Below are 9179 nucleotides of genomic sequence, written 5' to 3' on the forward strand. Positions count from 1 at the left end.
TGTGGCTGCCCCTGATACAGAGAGCTCTGTTGATAAGCGGGATTAATGGGAGGGACAGATGCCGAGACAAAATAGGCTGGAGGTCACACCTCCGCCTGGCCTGCTCATGCACACTCAGGCCAAACAGAGGCTCAGATCATGCTATGGGTGTAGATGGTAGAGGGGTTACAAAGCAGGGATATGTCATATATTGAGTAGGGACATACTTCAAACACTTAGTAAGCAATAACGCACCATCACACCAAAACCTGTCTATGCATGCCTATGAGGTATCTGCCCACTCTGGCCTAACCTTGTCCTCTGAAGCACTCACACAAATGCATGTCGACACACGTCTCTCTCCAGGAAACCTGTATTTCCTTACCAGGTTGGCTATTAACTACAAGGCCTCTGTCAAGGAAACTCACCGTTCATTCACAGGGGACACACACACACACACACACACACACACACACACACACACACACACGATTCTTTAAATAGGAAAGGACAGCCCTGAGAGCAATTTCAGGTACTAATTCACCCAAATGTACTATTTGAGCCAGCAGGACTGGTGAGAGGCTCAGGCATGACAGCTGTCAGCTCCAGGCCTAATTAATAGCAGGAAGAAGACCTGTGTGTCTGTGCGCCAGCCAGGACTACTGATGGGATCACCCTCCATATTCTCTTCTGACTCTGTGTGCAGTGACTGGGTTAAAGAGCAGGGCTTTATCACTGGCAGAGGCATTTCATGAGGGAAGCTGTAACCAGAACTCTTTCAACAAGGTTAGGCCGGTTTGCCAAAAAAACTGAAATGACAGACTCCCCCTCCTTTGTATTATTGGAGAGGCCCAGTATGTTTGAGCACTGGTAAAATGCTTATCCTCCGAAGCAGCCCGTTTGTTCCCCCGTCCACTAGGTTTGTCTCCACTTCATCCAGGGAATCCTGCTGTCACAACTAAGGAACACACACACAAGCACACATTCACCCCCCTGCACACACACACACACACACACACACACACACACTTAAACAGACAGATAACCCCTCGCCCTGTCCTTTTAAACATTCCTCACTATAGGGAAGAGCTGTGGGCGAACATATGTGCACTGCGCTGCAGCCAGATACAGTCAAGAGACTGACAAAAGGCGGCTGGAAAAAAGAAAACAAGTACAGTACAGCAGCATTCCTGACTAAATCTGAGCTGCACTGTGACTGCCTCTGCCCGCTCCTCCTACTTCCTCTAGAAGAGCTGTCCATAACCCCAGAGAAACGCAGTCAAAGAAAGAAAAAGAAAACAGAAAAAAAAAATCCCCCTCCCTCGCCCCTTTCCTGTGCCCAGTCACCCCGCCCAGCCGGATTTCTCTCCCTCCTCTGTGCATTTCCTAAATAAACCTGAAGACAGTAACGCAGAGCGAAGGGGAGTGTCGCAGACGCAGTTCCTAATTACAAAGAGCCCAGGAGAGACCATTTAAAGCCACCTTTGGCCAAATCCACTGCTGTTATGGAAACACATGAGCAAAGCGAGGGGTGGGGTAAATGGGGAACATGCACGGGGGGGGGGGGGGGTAGAACAGGGACATAGAGAGACATGTAGCGAAAGTGGACAATAGTAAAAGAAGGCACAAGATGGAAGTGGTTTAGGTTTGTTTGGTTTAGTGGTTTCGCCTTTCTCTAAAACCGTTCACCTTTCATGCGCTCTTTGAACAGATTTTCTTGCGCTGTAGGGAGCTTTAGAAATCATCCACAGCCCCTCCATTTCAGAGGGCAGCGGGGTGGGGGAGGTGTACATGGGGTCTGTCTGACAGTGACGCTACACAGCCTAGACCTGGGTGGACTCTGGGTGGCAGAATGGAGCACATAGCTCAACCCAGTCTCTCCTTTCTCCTCCTTTCCTCCCTCCCTCAGCAAGGGGACACAGTCACGTCATTGTGTGGGGAATAACTATCCTCTTAAGACAGAACCGCACTGAAGACAGTGAGGGAAAACCCATACCACCACTCAAAACCATGCCACTACAGACAACAGCTTTCCTCTCTCTCCAGTTTATTACCATTGCTCTATGTGTGAGTGTTTTCACTCTTATTTTCGCAGCCAAGTTGCGGCAGACTATGTTTTTTCGATAAGTGGGAGGAGCAACAGAAAATGAGGGATTCCAACTGAGTCCCACAGCCCCCCTGCCAACCTGATGTGACTTCACACCATCATCATAGCTGGCTGCAATGACTCAGCTCATAAACAAACAGATAAAACAAACTCATAAAAATACAGCCATGTACACAGGAAGCATGACCCAGATGGAATGCAGGCCTGGCCCTCTTTTTCATAGTACCCACAGTGGGACACATTGCATCTGCCCTGTCCTTCATAAATCAGTGTGCCCAGGCTGCCAGCGCTCCCTCTGCACTCGAGCACTGAAGGTGAAGTCATACATCAATACAGCCGGGGATATGGATGCGAGCGTCCAAACAATAGGTCTGTGCTGTTGTGAGTGCAAGCCAGTACCTCGGCAGATGGTAAAGATCAGCCCATTTAGCAGTCAGGTGACGAGGAGACAGCGGTGTTGCAGTGTTCATGTCCCATAACTAGCAATTAGTAAACAATAAAGGAGTAGGGCCAGCAGTGCAGCAGGCTGATGAAGAAACAAAGTAAGAAAATGTAGGAGGTTTTCAGGGCTACGTTACATGTCTAGTCACAGTGGGCATGAAGCTGCAACTTCAAAGGGCATCACATCAGGCTTGGTACCTGCCACATTTTATCTGCATGGGGACTTTTTACATGGCTGTAATAGGTAAGACGTGAGACATATAATCCTAATACAGGCTCCCAAGGACAAAAAGCAAAACAATATCCTCTGTGCTCAGTTCAAACAGCCAGCGAGTGAGTAAAGTCAGTAGGAACAGGATCTGGCAGCAAAGCTGGGGCAGCCCTCCTGTAGTCTGAGTAATGTCTGTTCAAGAGAACCCCCGGGGCACGATCTCTCCATCTCCCTCTCGCTCCTGCTTACAGAGTATCACAGCCAGGCTCTGTGTGGTCAAGGGTGAGTTCCTTTAAACATTTGCAAACTAGACAGGTACACATTACATTAAATGAACCAATTCACATAAAAGGTGCATCTTTTTCCTGTGTGACTGAGGTTGTGAAGGCCAATATGATGTCTCTTGGTCCTGGAGACCTATCCTGGTTGTCAGAGCATATGCAGCTGGAAGCCAATTACAGCATTTGGAGAATGCAACGTGCAGCTAACTAAAAGTGTGAGATGAACATGTGTGTCCAGAGAAAATGTGGAGAGGCATCTCAGCATCTACAGAGCAAAAGAACAGTAATCCACTCAGGTAACATTACATCAATGTTAGAGGATCAATTTCACACCTGGATCGCAATGCCGTTACATCGCCAACATTGAGGGCACATCCCCTCTTTATTCGGCCCATCCTGCCTTGTGCTACTACTACCCATCAATGCTATTGTAACACAGGCACAGCAACAGGGAAAAGGTTAGGGAGGTGTAGGAGGGCTGCAGTCTCAGCAGCCCCAGCCCTAAAGCCACCTGTCGGTGGGCAGCTTGCTAGTTTAAAGAGGGATCTGTTACGGCCCATCTAGCAGCACAAAAACAGGTCACCTGAGCCCTGGCTTCTCCTCCCAGCTGGGATACCATGTGACTGTGTTGGGCTCCAGAGTCAGGCAACTTTGTCTCTGGGTCTCTCAGGGTCTGGGTACCACACAAGTGAGGTCACTGGAGACCAGGCCAAAGCCCCACAGCTTAGCTCCACATGGTGAGGTGCGTATCTACAGAGACATACATTTCGCCTTCACAGGCATGCTACTGTTTCAGGGATGAGAGTTTATTATCTGGAGACTGGGCAGAGCACAATAACAAGGGGAGCTCCTCCAAGTACAGGAAGAGTGTCAAAGAGAAAGCAGAATAGTCTGTGGCCTTCATCTGCCCTATCAATATGTCAATACACCAATAAACATCCTGCGTACCTGCTTGACTTATTTATTGTCTCTCTCTCTGCTGCACACACTGAAAAATGAAATAGTTCTGTGCTGGCTATTTGATCGATTGTGCCCCCGAGAGTCTGTCTAGGGGTTAGGGTGAGAGGAAAGGTGTGTCATCTGAGACTGCTTTGACTCCTTGCCGCCTGCCAGAGTGCCCTGTCCCTATGGCAGAGGGGGAGTGGCAGCTCACCTTCCGTAACCATCTCGGTCAACAAAGCAAGCAAACACACACTTTGCTGCACAAGGCAACCAGGCAAACATGCAGCCAGTCAGGTATTTTACACTTTCAGATTCAATATCATGTAGACAGAGGGGGAAAAGGATGAGTATTAGGTCAAAGAGGGCCTCTGCTCCTTTAAAAGTAAGAACAAGATGGCTAGGGATTTTGTGTATTATGTAGAAGAGACTGCACAGCAGCACTCTCTCACTCATCTAGTAGTAATAAACGCTCCACAGAAGAGAAGACCCTTTGCCATTTACTATGATGTGAACCATATCCACTAGAACTTCATTGTAAGGACACTGACCCTTAATGGACAGAAGCTATACAGACCATTCAAGTGCTTAGTGATGTCTATGATATGAAGAATAATGATAAAGTGACTTGAAACTGACCATCTTTCGTCTGCCTATTTTAAAAGGTATGGTTCGAAGGGGTTTAGAGGCCTGTGTTGTGCATTACTCCTGCTATTGAGAGGTGCTTTAGTCAAACAAGCACCTTTGTATGAAACATGTATTGGTCCAACACTGGTGGTGCGCACTAAAGTTGATGACAACAACAACATCCTCACCTGCCGGCTACACAGCTGTTTACAGTCATGAAAAATCACATTTATGTTGTTGATTGTTTGAATTATAATCACACTGGAGATTCAATGTGCTACTGCAACTTTGAAATGTTCCCCTTTTTTTCAATCAACTGACATTAAAATTATCAGGTGGAAAAAGCGCTCCTCTGCAATAGTCACAAACAGACATTTCAGCTGAACAAAGTGCCAAAGTTTGTCCCACAGGGTAATGTAGAGGAAAGGACAGCTGTGCCACATCATGGCAGGGCTTTGTGAGAGCCCACAGGCTTGATAACACTAACCTGGAGCTTTCATTTGGTTCCTTAAATATTTAATTTTTTAAAATGTTGACATTAGATGGTACTATGGTTAAAATGCAATTTTGGGGCACATTCGTGGCCGGCTGAATTAATAAATATTATTATTTATTTATTTTTTTTTACTATTGTGTGCTTGAAGTATGTGCTGTGTAATTGTAGGCTATAATATTACTGTGCCAAATATAAATATCAGATCAAAAGGCTGACATCCCTAACATTTTATGGTGTCTAATACATTTGCCATGTTTGTTTAGGCAGAGTCTTGAGCTGAAGCAAATTAAATATTCAACTATATTCTTTGTCTTTGAACTTGTTCTTCACACTCACTACAAGCATCAAACTATCCTCCCTATTCAACATTTATCATCAAAATGATAATTATTAGCCATCATTACTAACCAGCTCACATTCCCAATGTGTTTCAATTAAATATTGAGTGCATTTCCTATCACACTAAAAGGAGCTACATGTGAAACAGTAAACAGGAAATACAAACCATGGGTGTAGGGGACAAACTAGATAATGTTAACTTAGTAAAGATGCCTTCAGGGAGCAGGTCTGGAATGTTATTTATTTTGACAAGAGCTGTGCTTGTTTACCTTTATTAAGCTCAATGCTATCAAAATGTATATCATGTGCTCTTCACTGTATTTTGCGGTACTTGTAAATATTTATTTTTATGATATAAACCTCATGTCCCATCACCCAACACGAAACACGAGCAATAGCATAAACAGTGACGCATATTACAGGGATACTATATTATTCGTTTTGGGGAGGCACAACAGCGTCAGTGATTGTAACTATAATAAGCAAAAAGAGCAGTACTACCGAGGTATGCTTTAGGTTGTTTGACGTTACTGTCATGTCTAAACTCAACAAAATAAAAACCATGTGTTGTGTAGTTGCTTCCCAGTGAGTATGTCGGCGCTGCAGTCAGTCCTGCCGATAGGGGTGTGGAGGGTACAACGTTGCTATTATGTTACCACAACACCCTAGTGCTGTCGCCATTTTCATAGAGCTTTTCTCAGGACGGCGAGACAACCGTGTGGCCAGGGGAGCCTCGCCATGGGAGGAAAATCCCCAAGAATGCATTCAATCGCCTCTTTCATACACTCTACCTTAAGTATCACTCTGTCGGTACAGTCTCTGTGTTGTTACCATTACGTTTTTTTGTGAATTCGTCGACAGCAAAGCCAGTAAGCTAATAGGCTAGCAATTACGGCCAGCAATGGCCTCTGGAAATGTAGCAGGGTAATGGCATTCTGGGTAGCGAAACAATCGAAGCACGAACCGCATTCAATTTAACGTTTTAACTGTTGTGCAAAAAGCGAAAGAAGCAACGTTTAACACAATATTCTTGTCGCTCTTTGGACCGTAAATAAAAGGCGTAAGATGACCGTGGAAAGTAACGCACAAAGCTAGCGGTAACCAACGGGAGCTAATGGCATAATGCGTAGAGGGTTAAAGTTAGCAAAGTGAGCTAGTACCGACACGAAAGAAGTGGATTAATACTTGGCTCGTCTCACAAAGGAAAGAGCGAAAATATCAGCATTGAAAGATAACTGGGACAAGCCAAAGCCGATTGCACACTCATACGTTAATTTGTTTCAGGTCAGCTAAAGCAACAAAATACGACAGTGTAGTTCAGCATGGCTACGGGTTGCCAATCGAGATGGAGTTAAAAATGGTATGACTGAAAGCTAATGTCCAAATTGAACACCCCCCTCCCCCACGCTTGCAACATTCGAACCCAATACACCCTGAGTCTAAATTAAGTGGTCGCGAAATGTACTTTTAAGTCCGAATATGACAAAATAGTTCCTCGTTTGACACTGGTTCTATTCTCGATTACATCTTGTCATAACTACGATTCCATAAAAGCTCAGTAGCTCATGAGATTACTGCGCAATGTAGCTAGCTAGGCATTGAGGTTATTTTAACAGCTGGTCTTGCTTTGAGTCGACTAAGACATAACATAAACATTTTCATATATCTGTGTACATGCATGCAAAAGCTCATTGTTCTCTGGCTTTGAACAGTGGCATTGTATGAAATTTAGCACAACGGAAATAATGTCCCGTGCTTTGGTAAGAAGGGTGGGAGCCACCATGACAAATTCAAGTTTGTAACTAATGCTAAAATGTACTGTTTTCATGCTGGGTGACAGTGTTGCAAAAACTGTAATTAAGTAACAAAATGGAACTAGCGCGTTTGCTGACAGCTGCATGGACCTTAGCTAATGTAAAGTAAATTAACTAGTTGGATATAAAGCGGCTAACGTTATATTAGTAGATCACATTATTTCAGAATCAGCTTTAATGGCCAAGTAAATGTGAACACATACAAGGAATTTGACTCTAGCTTTTTGTTGCTCTCAAAGTACATAACGCAAATAGACATACGGCTAAAAACAAGGACAACAAAGCTGATCAAGGTAAACATTTGACTATGTACAGATTTGTATATAAAAGTGTATATAAACAAGTGTATATAAACATACATATGCATACGTACAAACAAGCGCAGACTAACAGCTCTGTGAGGATTGTAAACAGTAAGACAATGCAAAAGTGCAAATGGTGCTGGAATAAATATCGAATTATTAATATAACTATTTACATTGAAACGGATGAAACCGTGCGCATTATGGCCCGCAGTGTCTCTGTGTCAAAACAAACATCAAGTGAGTCCCCTTCTAGTTTTAGTCAAAGTGTGAACACTATTAATATGTCGTATTTTTAAGGACAATTTAACTGCTGGCAATGTTAACTGTTGTTGACCGAGTCTGTATGATGTAGCTAGCGACGACGTTACACGTTAGGCTATGGGACAGCCATTAATCTAATTGCAGCGTTTTCGTCTTACGTTATCCATAATGTTAATGTGTAGTGTTAAGGTTGCTTTATCTATGTAGAAAATAATTGTATTGATCACTACGACATGCAAATACAATTAACCCGATAACTTTGTATGACGTTTCGTGTCTCGCCACACTATCAAAGATGAGCCAGGGCTCCCTGTTCGGTCTGTGTCAAGCTAATTTGAGCTAGTAGCATGCGCTAGTTAGCAAGTGGTCTCCTAGCTTGCCAACTTGACACTTAGCTAGCTACATTGGAAACTTGCGTCATCTGGTTAGCTGGTTTTAAAATTTCGATCAAGGCGAATATAAAGGAAAGCGATGAACACCTACAGACCCTTGAACTAACGGCGTTGATCTGCTAGCTAGCAAGCTAAACTCAGCTGATACTACACTACGTTAGCATCAGCATGCCTAGTTAACTAAAGCCAACAATAGCCTTCCAGGTAGGATTTGTGCTCACCCTACAACTACCACTTAATGCCGTTTACTTACCGTTTTATGTCCACTCTGGATGATCTGAGTAGCAAATAAGGGGACCTGGGTCAGACCCCCGTCGCTTTCCACACAGCTTCCACAACCAAAACAATACTTCTGTCCACACACTGCGGATCCCTAGCAAAGCTTTACAATGTTGGTATTTAAATGTGTCCTCTAACGAGTCCTTTCCTGTGGGAAAAAAATCTTTGCTTCTTGTTCTACGAGGTGACCCAAATTTCACTATAAATCAATTCGAAACCGTTAAAACTGTGCCCTAGTCATCGGCGACTTTTAGAAATTAGATCCCCTCAAACCAGTCTCTTTTCCCTTTGCAAAAATGGCGGCCCTGCCAGGACTACCGAGACTCCGCCTCCCCCACGAGCCCCCACGAGCCCCCCCTCCCTCCCCGTCGCTAAACCCGAGCTCCGCCTCCACATACTGCGGGGCTACACTCCCGATTTCACAGGGGCACCGTGACCGTTCTCCATGCGCGTCCACGACTGTCATTCCTTAAGACTGCTGTTTCTGTCGAAAATACTCTGGATTTACTTTGTTCTGCACTCTTAAGACCAGTGTTTTTGTTTTTTCCATGTCACCCCTAAACTGACACAAATAAGATCATGGACACCCATTTGATAAGATTTTGTCCCATGGTCCCCCATCTGATGGGATTTTTTCCCTTTAGATGTTTTATTTCAGAAACAGAAAGTGTATGGAACCCATGACCAAAATAGTCATATGTTCTGTCA

The 9179-nt window shown here is 44.4% G+C and overlaps 1 protein-coding gene across 11 annotated transcripts in view; it reads right to left on the reverse strand.

Annotated features, from left to right (window-relative positions):
* The window catches only part of kmt2e (lysine (K)-specific methyltransferase 2E), a 28384-nt gene extending 19601 nt beyond the window's left edge, over positions 1–8783 (reverse strand). For 8 of the 11 annotated variants that reach the window (XM_035996090.1, XM_035996097.1, XM_035996096.1 and 5 more), the window contains exon 1: positions 8446–8783. The gene's annotated coding sequence lies outside the window, so the exon portion shown is untranslated. The remainder of the gene's footprint in view (positions 1–8445) is intronic. The other 3 variants (XM_035996099.1, XM_035996095.1, XM_031313627.2) reach the window with 1 other exon arrangement.
* Between the last annotated feature and the right edge of the window lie 396 nt (positions 8784–9179).

Source organism: Sander lucioperca, chromosome 20, assembly GCF_008315115.2.
Source record: "Sander lucioperca isolate FBNREF2018 chromosome 20, SLUC_FBN_1.2, whole genome shotgun sequence".
Taxonomy (NCBI): domain Eukaryota; kingdom Metazoa; phylum Chordata; class Actinopteri; order Perciformes; family Percidae; genus Sander; species Sander lucioperca.